Below are 13,432 nucleotides of genomic sequence, written 5' to 3'. Positions count from 1 at the left end.
AGGTATTATGTATATCAATTAACTGCAAAACGTGTTAAAAATACGGCCCACTGAACATTGCAAAATGATTTTACACTAACTTATTAACAAGTTCAATCTCCTTTAGTTTTTATCAAATAATAAAATTTTATTCAGTTTATTTAAAAACAGTTAAAATTAGAATAGTAGTTGTTACTTGGATAAGGTCTTTTTTTCTTGATATCGTAGGTAAGGTAAGACTTAGGTACAAAGAATTTTATTATTTTAACAGAAATCTTTAAATTAATACTTTTTTATTATATTGTGCATATAACAGTTATCTGACAAAATCTTGATTCTTCTGCGTATTTTTCACTATTATGTGATCTTCTCCATAATCTATGTCTTCATATTTATACCCGTGGACGTATGCGAAGTTTCCGAAGTATAAGCAATGTTCATACTTTAGCGGAACGAATTCTAAAATATTAGGTAAAAATCAATTACTATTTGTTCCAGTTACGCAGTAGGTATTACAATTATCTCCGAATTTTAAGATCTAAAATCCATTAAAACGGAAAAATATGTATCACGAAATGAAGAAACAGGCTTATTTCGAAATAATTATTTCAGCATGAGAACTGGTCGAATCTTTTTTTTTTGCAGTCATCAACCTAAGTACTTACTCTAGAAACTATTTTATTGAATCCCTTCGCATATTGTAGTGAATGGGATTGATTATTCCTCTTTCCTGTATGGCCATTTGTAATTAAAATTACCGCTAAAAACTGGAAGATAAATAAATGCAAGAATCCACATGTGAAACATACCCGTTCCTTGGATACAGTTGTATAGGTCCATAACGCAGTGGTTATCAAAAATAAACGTTGCGTTGGTTCTATAATTGAAAGCGCAGATTTTCTGGAAATACGTTGGACATACACCACATCTGTAATCGATAGCAACAAACTTTGTTTAAGTTAAGTATACTTTGAACCACCAGTGCGAAATTAAGCGACAATAGTCCAATGGTAATGTGTCGGGTCGGATCCAAGGAACGCAGGTTCGATCCGCGCTGCACCACTGGACTATTGTGGTGAACCCACTCGTAACACAAGCATAGTATGTAGCTTGTATTGTTTGTATTTACAAATTACTAAAACAAAATTATATTTTCTCTATTATACCTATATTCCTTACCTGTGTCCATCAGGAGCTGGATTTCTTTTGTAAACAAGTCTTGAACCTTCAGTATAATCTAAAGCAATTGACGGACCTGTCGGTTAGCAACCAGTAGTTTGGATTATTAAATTGCAAAGAAAAATCTATTAACATTCAAATGATCGGATCTTCATTAATTATTCACATGAAATAACATGGGTAACTTTAAAAAACAATCATGTGTTTTTGTTACTCACTGATGATAATATTGAAAGCAATACATGTTGCCAGTATCCAGACTTGCATGTTTTAGTCAAAATGAATTACGCACATCACTGACTTCCTTATCGTTTGATTAAATAAGCAACATAAAGTGGTGTAGCTTACTACTTGTTACTAACTTTTTTAATTTGATGCTTTGCGTGATCAAATGGTTGGCCAGTCCAGTCAGCAATCCGTAAATAGTATTTCAAAGAAACAGATCAGCAATTATAGAGTAGAGTAGTAGTATTCTCCACCGTTTGTTACCTCTGTTTCCATATTTTGGGATCTAACGGCGACAGACTTAATAGCTGAAAATACGCAACTGCCATACTACAGGTAAAATTATCTGTCCATTATTGGTTGTAGGTTGTTTATTGGATAGCAACTAAATAAAATAAATAAAAAATGTGTTGGTAAATAAAACATCCGAGGTTCGAGTGCAAGCGAGTGGCGACAAACGTGAGTTGGATCACGATGCGCAGGTGACTCACGGACGGCGGCGTCCGCGCATCCGCGATGTGCAAGATAATTACCGTAATGAGATTCATAGGGCTACCAACATACCATCTTTTGTTAAGAAAAACACACCGTAAAAGGCAGTCATTGAAACACCATTCTTAGTATGTGTACGTTTGAAACAAACAACACTGAACAATGTACCTAAATAAATGTAAGAGCTGGTTCATCATAAGACATTATAGTCATGCTTACATTTATCCGTATACATTTTTCAGACACACTTACAATAACTGCAACGTATTGAAGGGACCATGTTATGTCTAGCACAGCGACTGGGTCATTTATTTCTAGATCTCTATTACTGCGATTTAGTTTTTCTCTGTTAGTAAAAGTTGTATGTATAAAGTTATCCATCAGCTTATAAGATTTTATTTATTAAATGAAACTCGATTTCTTCAACCCTGTTTTCACACCCTGACCGCATGGTCCCGTACCGATAACCTGCGCTGGATCCTTTAATAGCTATTTCGGTTGCTGACTGCCGTTTGCGATACTAGAGGTCGAGCCGGCCACGTTGCGTGATTATTGCAATAATCTGTTTTGTTGAGCAATCGTTTGTAGGTATCTATGACTTTAAATAATTACTGACGTCTGGGGGCACGGCAGTGCCCCCGCCAAGTCGAGCGCGAAGCAAACACTGCCGTACCATCCTTTACTGGAACCATTTCGCCGCATTTTCAGGCCCCTATTTGAGAACCTCTGGATAAGACCAGAACGCTGAAATTTTCGTTATCTAGTAAGCTATAATCACAGACTTAAAATCCAAAATTTCAAGTCTGTAGGTCATTTAGTTCCGAAGTTAAGCGAAAGCAAAGTTTCGCATTTATGACACTCACTCACTCACTGATGATCATCAAAATAGAACTAGTACTTCCCATAAACTCAGAGAGCTGAAATTTGGTACAGAGTTAGGGTTTAATGGCCACATTAAGGGAAAACTATAAAAACTAGGAAAATCGAAGATCTGGAGTAACACCATATTCATAATCAATACTACTAGCGCCACACCGGCATCGTGGTGTTCGCCTGTACCGCTCACCGCTAGATGGCGCTAGCACTTTGAGCGTCGATTTTCTGCACCGCGGTGTCCAGATTTTTTTTCCTTTCTAGACCCCCCCGTCGATTAAGTTGAATGTTATGTAATTTATTTACATTTCGTTGATTTCGTTTATTATATCGTAAGGTTCGCTAAGGTTAAGGTTATGTTATTAAAACCATTCTGATTCGTTGTCCATTTTAAAGGTCGTTGAGTTTATTTGTGTTTAACTGTTTAATATCGTAAAAAATGTCGATAATATTTAAAGACGACGACGTTAAATAATTATGCCACATTCTACAAAAAGAAGTGAAATCCCACCAAAAACATTCTGTAAAAAACTAGCCAAGTCTCGATGGAGCTGCTTGTTTATCTCTAAAAAGTAATGAAATCTAGACAAAGTCGTGCCAAGTCTATAGTTCCTTACTGCGATTTCTTTATTATTATAGTTAATGTTGTGTGACTTGGCCGTTGAACAATCTTTATTAAGATAATCATACATAAGTATTATTGAAATACGCAGCTTTATTAAGCCTACAATTGACTGGTTATTGAATCAACGTTTTCCAAGTGGCAATTTTCCATCATCAATGGATAGCGGTTCTGGCGACAGATTGGTGCAATGGTGTCATAGAGCACCTGGTTTTGTACACTTCAACGGCCAAGTCACACAACATTAACTATAATAATAAAGAAATCGCAGTAAGGAACCATAGACTTGGCACGACTTTGTCTAGATTTCATTACTTTTTAGAGATAAACAAGCAGCTCCATCGAGACTTGGCTAGTTTTTTACAGAATGTTTTTGGTGGGATTGCGTTTACAGGAAAAAACACATAGTTGGACATTGTTAAGCCTAGACTTGATGTTTCTATACCAGGGGTGGCCAACTTGATTAGACATAAGATCTACTGTTGACTAACGAAACCCTGGGTGATCTACCACTTAAATACTACTTCTTGAAATCTTAAATGAAACTGCATAGTTTAGTACACAATCATGTAGTATTTTTTGCCTAATAGTCGCGATCGACCGGTTGGCCACCCCTGTTTTATACAATTTTGAAAACTGCGCTGCTTACAACTTACAACTCTATTACCATTGCCATTTTTCCGAAATAGAGTTTTTAGATACTTACCTCACACAAAAAAACTACATGCCCTTCAAAAACTACATTCATTCATATAATAAAAACCTTATAAAACCATTTGAAATGTGCATAAATTAATATAGAAAAAAAATAAACGGCAAACAAGTCAGAAACTTATGTAGTCGTAATATTCGTACGGTTCACAGGGCACTGCACGTGGTGCCAAATAAGGCATTCCAACGGAGTTGGTTAGTTAGTAATACTTAACAAATTCCAACTTTCACATTTATATTAATCGCAACCTCTTCTGTAGTACCATGTAAGTAGTACTCTACATTTACCTATGTCCTTCGATGTAAATAGCGATACTTTTGGCGACTAAATAGGCATCTGAAAAGTTCACTTCTGTTTATTTAACTTAATAGCAACCATGTACGTATTTAGCAATCATTGTCATGCATTTATGTGATGTTATTCAGTAGGAAAGCATCTGTGAATATGATAGATCATTCGAACAACACCTGCTTAGGATGAGTGACAGCTATAGTGCTGCAATATGAGCTATAGCCTCAGATGAATAGGGTTTGTTGTGCGATGAGTTATGAAGGTGAAATAAATATGTGTAGGCAGGCTCTAGCATGGATCACGATTAATCATTAAGTATGTATAATGCGTATACACAAGATTGTGAACGAAGCTTGGCCGCGCGCGTAGGACGATTGGCTGCGTGGGCAGTGTCAGGAGGCTTATGTGTAAACCACTCGAAAATCCACTCGTATATTTATCGACAACTTAGCTAAGCAATTTTCTAGACTTTATTCACAGTTACACGGTTTATGCTTTTGTTGAAACGCAATTTATGTGCGATGGTTTAATCAATACAATACACTAACGAATGAATTCACTGGAACGAAAACGAATGATAAATATAGTGATTCAGAATCTATGATACCCGTGTGGTATTGAAAATTCTAAATAGGTTCGCATTCAAAAAGAGGGTTAGGTTTTCAGAAAGAGAGCTGTTTTAATTGAGCTAAATGGGGGATTAAATTGGATGTTTAAAATGTAGAGCCTGCTAAAACAATTGTTAAATAACTGTTTTTAATTACTCTACACGAGCAAACTTCCTCATGCCATTGCAATGCATTCTAAACTACTTACTTATGTTAATTTTTACTTTGCGCTAGCGGTTCTATACAATTGATTTTCTGCTACATGCACCTCGAAGTTTTAATAAAGCAGACGTCGTTACGCATCATTCGTGTTAACAGATCGCTTTCTTCTGCTGCCTGAGCAGCATCGGAATGTTTCGGATGTTCTACATTTCTTATTAGTTAGTTATGATTTTATATTTTTAATGAAGAAGTGCGAGTGATTCAAGCGTAAAGCACACGGAGGTATGTGGTGGGGCGCGGGCAGAGGGGCGACCCAGCAGACTCGCCGGCGCTGCCGTGCCCGCTCACCTTGACGCTCACCCAGCGCGAGCGCGGGAGCCCTTATCCCTACAACCGTGCATAGTGCGCATAACTGCGCAGTGATGCAATGTATCAACCGCCTTTTTAGCTAAAACATTAAGTAATACTTCAAAATCCACTTCCATAACAGAATACACAAAGATTTTTAACGGCTACCGGTAAACCACTATCAACCATCATCATTCCATCACATAATATTGAATTTCAGGTTATTTTCATATATGAATTGTATGAAGCATTAATTTCTGAAATGTGATGTGATGCCGTTTGATTTTATATAACCATTCATTACTTCCGGGCTATTAATTAATCCTCGGTTTTCCTGAAAATGATTTTCCACATAATGTAACTCCTTCTTGATAACGTCTTGACTAATGCTGAGATGAGAACATTGGGAACCTATTTGGCTTTTCGCAGATGGTGCCAACTTTGAAAGTTTATTTTATGTAATTGCAAAAACTTGTATTGTTTAGCTTTTTGTCAACCATCGGCGAGGTTTTCAAACTGTAGGCTTATGAAACTCTTAAAAAACCTTAAACAAAAACTAAACACAGCGAAAAAAACTGAATGATTTATTTCATTCGACAAAAATGCGTGACTCTACATACTGTTTGAAGTTGATGCAACAAAACTACATCCTCAAGCGGGTGTCCGAGCTACAGACAAAGGCTGGTTTATATCATAAAATTGATAATAATCTACAATCTATTTAAATAATGTTAGTAAATATCATCCATAACCCCGTTTGTATTGTCTTTATTGACGTGTGGCGGAGTAACTTGAGCTCTCCAACCTTCAACGGTCCGCTGGCTGCGTGTCTCTGAACTTAATAGGCCTTCAAGAATGCCCTTTATGTAGTAATCGCTGCCCTTAATTCGTAAAGGCAGTCGACTCGGTAAAACATAAGGTAGAATTAGTTAGGCAGTGTATCATAGTGTACACAAATCTACGTTAGTTTCTTCATTTTCGAGATATATAACACCTAATTGAGTTTTTAGTTCATTTGAGTTAATAGCCCTTTATTAACAAGCAAATTAAAAGTGCAATGACTCGTAAATAATACGTCACAATACAAGTGGGTCAAACGGTCAGTAGTCAGTGTTTCAATACACTTAAAATGTAGAGCATGAGCAATTTATTTGAACAAATATTATAATCTGAGCACATACTGGAAACTTTTTATCCAACATCTACATGTTCAGTGCTTTCATAAAATGTCCATTGTTTGTAATTCATGGCCAGTTGCGCACATAACGCGCAAATGAGGCGCCATGTTGCAGTTACGCAGTATGACGAGCCGGTGCAGGCGCCACTTTCTTTGTGATCGCGCATGCTCGCTGCCTCGAGCAGCCGGCCCGGACGCTACGCACTCAAATGCGACTGGTTCACTTATCACTTCACATTTACACCACACTACCACACTGGATTCGTCATCTTCGCCAGTTAATAAATACTCGGAGATATGAGCTAGCGATACGATACTCTTACAAATTTAATATCAATCGTTATAATATTTAATTACTGGTGGACTGTAGATCTAAATCTGGCATACCCAAATATCAGCAGCGATTACATGCGCTAGGTCTTTGAAACTGATTCGTTCGTATAATACAAGTTGTTAATGTTTCTGAGATAAGATAGAGCTACTATATTATTTAGGCAAGTATTTGTTTTCTCGGCTTACTATTTAATATGAGTAAGTACCGTAGATTTCACATTCAAGCAGCTACTGCATTACCTGCACACTATTCTAGAAAGCGTCTCTACCACCTAGGCATTGCGGACATTGAGCTAATTCTTTATACGTCCATTAGTCATTCAGGAGAAACCTAGGTCCAGTGGTAATTTATTCAGTGGATTAGACAACTCTCCATATAAAGTGCGACCCACCTCACCAGCCGAGTCACAACGGCCAAGCGGCGCTCGCCGATAAATTATCTACGCACACCGACAAAAACTTGTACCTACCTACGTTATCGACATGTAAAAGCGAGAATGTGTGCGGGCACGCACTCAGAGGCACGTGTGATGTGTCCACAGGCGATGCCAAGCCAACGGCGCTCATTTCCCTTGTGTTGATGATTACCCACCCATGCAAAGGTATCAGTCCGATTCAATCACGGACGCGAGGATGCCACATGTATCTCGACACGGACCTCTCCGAACAACCTGTCCTTCCAAACCGCGGTCTGCTTTACCTTGCCCGAGTTGTTGCTTTTTTATTTTAGTTTCGACCAAAAGTTCTACTTAGAACTGAATATTATAAATCGTTATGCAATAGCTATCACCTACTTCAGCATTCAAAGATTCGCGCTGTCATCTTTGTAGAAAAACTATCATTCCGCTATAAATTTGTAATAGTTTCGAAAAATCTACTGACTCTACATTCCATTTTTAACACGTCTTGAATTCCTATTTATCCAAGATTTCAATATTAATGTTTCGATTAATAATAAAATTCACCAAGTTAGCAAAGGAGGGGTACCTACCGGTTTTTTATGCAAGTCGTACGAGCTCTATTTGCATTTGCTGGTGAGCTGCACGCTCTGCTCTGCACCGTTTATGTTGATCAATGACACAAACTTGTTGCTCTGAAGTTTGTTGTTGTGACATGAATATTATTAGACGTCTAGATTCTCATGAAATGGCTACATAATTATTATCTTTAGTCCAAGACTTTTTATATTAGGTATGCTCATTAAAATATTGTTTTACTGTTGTTCATTAAACAACAGATAACTTAAGTAAGAAGTAGGTACCTAAATTATTTATTTTTACAGACTACGTAAGAGTTTTCCCTCACTGGTGGTGTGGAATTGAGTAGCTACCTAGGTGCTCTACTCATTTAAACATCTCATCAGTTTCAAGTTTCTTGTTATCTGTACAGTTGTGTTGGAAGATCATAAATTAAATTCTTATGTCGAAGATAGTGGCATCATTATTTTTGCGTCTTGCATGTGTTGTTGTCGCGTGAGTGTGTGCGTTGAATATCGGCGGTATCGTTTTCTGAGAAACGGTGGCGCGGGCGCAGCACGGAGCGCGGTGAGGCGCGCGAGGGGGAGGGAGAACCGGCGTCAAGTCCGTAATAATCCGGCCGCCGGGGTGGGGGCCGGCGCGCGCGGCGCCTGCCCTGCCAGACAACTTGTCGCTGAGCTCCGACTCCGGCTCATAGCTTGCGTTTGTTTGCCGGACCCCCTCACACCACTGCGCAATAAATTGCTCGGTGGCGCTTCTAATTCTCTATGCTTATAATTCTTAATGTTTTTCTCAACAATACGAAATAGGCAGTAAATTCCAATCAGACTTATTCAAACTATTATTACCTAGCTAAACAACTACAAAATATTAGAAAACTAATGAGATCAGATTTTCCCCAGAACATTCAGACAGTTGGTAGATTGATAGGTATCTAATCTAAGTAAATTATGTGGGGAATTTGCACAACATGATGAAAAAGCGTAGTGCGTATAGGTATTAAAGTGTAGTTTATTAGATTCATCACTCAACAGACAGAACAAAGAATAGTTGAAGGACATTCTAGGACTCTCCAGAGGAACCGTATATTTAAAACCTCATCTTCCCAAATTAATTTCTTACAAGATACAAGTGGAAAAGAGTTAATAATCTTAATATCGATTCAAATAACGGCTTTTATACATATTTTAGCATGTATAATAGCTACTTAACTACTACAGCGATAAATACAACTGACTCAAATGCATGAACCAGTTCAATTGCGCTGCAATATCCAGCATTTATCTACCAATTGTGGACGTAGTCGTGCATATTTCTACAATGACAAAATACTGACTCATTCTTTGTTTCAAAAACGGGGTCATCTACTCCATATGGACTTGCAAGTATTGATAAGAAATACCTTTACCATGATTATGTTGCTTAACTATAACATTCTGAGATCCATTATGCGTTAAGAAAAAAGGCAATTTTATAAATTTTTATCTCTCTCTTGCGTGTAACCTAAAACACATTCCAAGCTAAGCTCTATCCCATAGATTACAATAGGTAAACACTTTAATGTCACGAAAAGCATCAAGAAAATCTTTTGGCTTATCGTAGCTTAACCAAGATTTTCGATGATGCGATGAGATCCCCTTGCTCCCATAATATTTATGACATTGATTAGGATTTAGAATACCCGCGCTTACACCGGGTGGTCTCTACTCTATCGCACATCCATAAAATGTATAAAAATATCTTCGAAAATTAGAAGACCATCGGATTTTTCTAACGCTTAGCGCTGTATAGAAATTATAATTAGGCGTCGTCACATAGGTACATTGTTACAGATATTTTTATCTTGGCACCACTACGTTTAGTACCGAGAATCATTATTCAACGAACAAGTTGCTACAAAAATGTGGTAGAGAGTGATTTCATTGGCTAGATAACCTGGTGGGATCGGATAATAGGCCGCCCTTATCGTGAAAAACATGGTGAAACACGAGAAATGTCTTAATCAAGTGAAAAGTTACATAACTATTATGTAATTTAAGTTATTCGAAAGCAATACAGCAAGATAAAATGAAATTATTGTAGAGCCTATCTTTACAATTAATTTGTAATATGCCAAGCCATATTCTACATTTTGGTTGAAATCTTTGCTTTATATTTTTATTGCATTTACTAGAAAAGAAAGTGTTGCTAGTTGCTACCACTTCTCGAAGTCTTACTTGCGTCATGGTCGGTCGTTGTTCTTGAAAAGATTTAAAAAGCGTCTGTCACATCGTTGACCCCTGTCGCGATGGTGGAACGTCGCCAAACTTAAAACGCTCACAATCCACGAAATCATGCTCAGGGTTATTTCCTGTACATTAACTAAGACCGCGATAAAGAATTCTGAAAGCGAGACATTTGATCGTCATAATTTTACTAGAATTACAAAATGGAGTGACGCATTTAGGTAGGTAGAGTCAACCGGAAACGGCAACATGCCTGTAGACTGTGTTAATTTTGTAATTTTACTTTTATCCTCGAGTATCCTTGTTAAAGAGCAAGTTAACAATTAAGTTTTTCTTATTTTAGATCGCAGTTAAACTCTTACTAGCCTATGACGGCCATAGAGGTAAAGGACATTGTCAGAAACCGCCTAAAAAACCGCCCAAAAACATTAACCCATCATAATTATTTTCTATTTTTTTTAATACATTAAGCACCCTTTCATTCTAATGGACACTTAAGCATTGAAAAATTAAATAAATAAGTCTTTTAACGTTTATTCTATAATACTATTACAACTTCCGGACGTTTTGGTGCGTGGCATGGTCTAAAACCTATCAAGTTCCATAATTTTTGCCGATAAAATCTGTACGAGGCATTACCGTACTTTATTGCTGGGAGTCCATGTATAGTGATGTTCCTGCGGCCATCATAGACAATAAAATATCGATTTTGAAAATAAAATAAATCGATTAAACTGCTTTGAAGACTAGATTTGCGTTAAAAGCTAAAAAGATATTGACAGTTTGACACTATTACAAGAAGATATCTAAAGTGTCCAACTGGTCGAAGGTCGTAAATAAAATAAAAATAATTAGGACCATAAACTGATATTCATGGTATCATAACTGTAAAAGTGTCAGAATCCGATGTTGAATCCAATGCCAGTTGAAGTGTGAGAAACATATATATATTTTTTTTATGTGACAGGAGGCAAATGAGCAGACGGATCACCTGATATCAACCTAGTATAGTTGCCAGTCTCTCATAATCTATGCCAATGAGGGTTTTCGCGATTGAAAAATCCGCCAGATGGCAATACGTAGACGTGAGGTCCAAATGCTGCATGATTGGTTATTTTTGACATGACATTGACAGATATCCACCAATCATGCAGAATTTGGACCTCGCGTCTACGTATTGCCATCTCGCGGATTTTTCAATCGCGAAAACCCTCATTCATAGCACATGTATAATAATAGACCAAATGAACTTTTATAGATTGTGAAAGAGAAGATAAAGATTTTATTATTTTATTAAAATCTTGCCACGAGGTAGTTTTTCAGTAGAAACCAGGATTGGATAATCGCTACAGGCAAGTATCAGAACATTTTATAAATATTTTTAATCGATTATATCCATGTGAATCGTTTTAATAAATTGTCATTTTACTTTTTCAATTAAAACTTTTTCAATCCCTAGTCTTGTCAAACTGTCATAATGTCAACAAATTATAAATGTCACGTCAGTTGACTCAATTTCAGTCTTCTGTGCGTTTATTGTATTTTTATTTCAATGAAATAGTGCTAAAGGGTTAGTACTAAAACTGAAAGCCTTTTTTCAGAAAGAAAACCAATGTGGTGCCCTTATTATTCATGCTGTTTGAAAGTTACAAGTCAGTGATACAGAGTTGCCGACATTATAACTCCGTAGTGATACCATACCAAAGAAGAAGTTTTCCTAAACACTTGTGTTGTTTTTATATGTGATCGAATAAAAAGGATTAATTCTACTGCTCAAATGGAATAACTTATCCCAAGAGACCGAATATAAAAAAAACCTCTCCATAGAAATTATCACCATCACGAGGATGTGAATTTTTTTGAGAATTTGATATTGGTCCTGTAAGAAAAGTAGTTGTATTTCAGTAGTAGAATCAACCCTTCTTGTTTCATCAGCAAGAGTAACTATAAAAACGCCCTGTAGGTAGGTATTATTAAGCTGAAGAGTTTGTTTAGTGTCAAAGACTGTCACACAGTGTAACTTAAATTGGCATATTATGATAATGAACATAAAAACTTAAATAAATATTTATGTTAATATTTTTTCTATTTATTTATTTTCCCAAAGCTTCACAGTGACAGCTGAAACAGCAATACTGTTAACAAAACAGTAAAACTAAACTTGGAACAAACTGTTACAAATATGAGGGGTTTAATATTTTACAAATTAAAATAAAACCGCATGTTGCTTTACTTTCTCGTATAGGTAATAAATGTAATTAATGGCTAGATTATTAATGTTACTTTGTTACCCTCAATAGTGAGGAAATCTTATAAAATGGTAACCCTGATTTTTATTGTCATTCAAGTGCTCTTTCTTCGCATAGGCTTCTGTGATTTGGCCAAGGGCCACACACATTGCGATAACATTATGCGACATTGATTTGACAGCAGCGGAGTGAAGTCTTGCGACTATGCAAAATGATACCCTGTAATCGTAGCGCATACAGACATAGACTGGGCGGGGCACATAGCTCGTAGAGCTGATGGCCGCTGGGGCAGGAAAGTTCTTGAGTGGCGACCACGAGCCGAAAGACGTAGCGTGGGCAGGCCTCCCACTAGGTGGACCGACGATCTGGTGAAGGTCGCGGGAGGTGCCTGTATGCGAGCGGTGCAGGATCGGTCTTCGTGGAAATCCTTGGGGGAGGCCTTTGTCCAGCAGTGGACGTCTTTTCGGCTGAAACGAACGAACGAACGATACGTATTACCACTATTTACCAGACATTACTATTTATTGCATACTCGCCGGATTACACGTAGGAGCACGCGCGTAACAGCTTCGGCCTTGCATTATTATAAGATCTTGTTCCGCCCTTTTACGAACTTCCTCCGTGAGGATATCCCCGCCGAATTCTATGATGAACCTATCAAAAGTCATATTCTGCAATGTCAACCCACCACAAGGTGGACCGACGACCTGATAAAGGTAGCGGGAAGGCGCTGGATGCAGGCCGCTACCAACCGTGCGATGTGGAAGTCATTGGGGGAGGCCTATGTTCAGTAGTGGACGTCCTGTGGCTGAAATGATGATGATGATGAAGAAATGAATGAAAATGACAAATCTTCGCACGTGTATAATACCGTGCCAAAGTAATCATATAATTTTGGCACCTTAATAACTATTGCCGTTTTTGTTGTAAAGATCATGCAGCGCTACTTACGGATATTATTGGAAAGAAAACTATGTGGG

General features: G+C 37.4%; 1 long non-coding RNA gene across 1 annotated transcript; it reads right to left on the bottom strand.

Annotated features, from left to right (window-relative positions):
• Window positions 1–255: 255 nt before the first annotated feature.
• Window positions 256–1,495, bottom strand: LOC135080710 (uncharacterized). The gene is made up of 4 exons (XR_010259061.1): window positions 1,377–1,495; window positions 1,159–1,234; window positions 789–907; window positions 256–438 (listed from the first exon to the last, which is right to left on the bottom strand). It is a non-coding gene; the product is annotated as an uncharacterized LOC135080710 (long non-coding RNA).
• Window positions 1,496–13,432: the final 11,937 nt, after the last annotated feature.

The sequence above is a fragment of the Ostrinia nubilalis genome, chromosome 2 (assembly GCF_963855985.1).
Source record: "Ostrinia nubilalis chromosome 2, ilOstNubi1.1, whole genome shotgun sequence".
NCBI classification, from domain to species: Eukaryota; Metazoa; Arthropoda; class Insecta; order Lepidoptera; family Crambidae; genus Ostrinia; species Ostrinia nubilalis.
The sequence above is the reverse complement of the archived record's forward strand: the minus strand, read 5'-3'. Positions and strand labels throughout refer to the sequence as shown.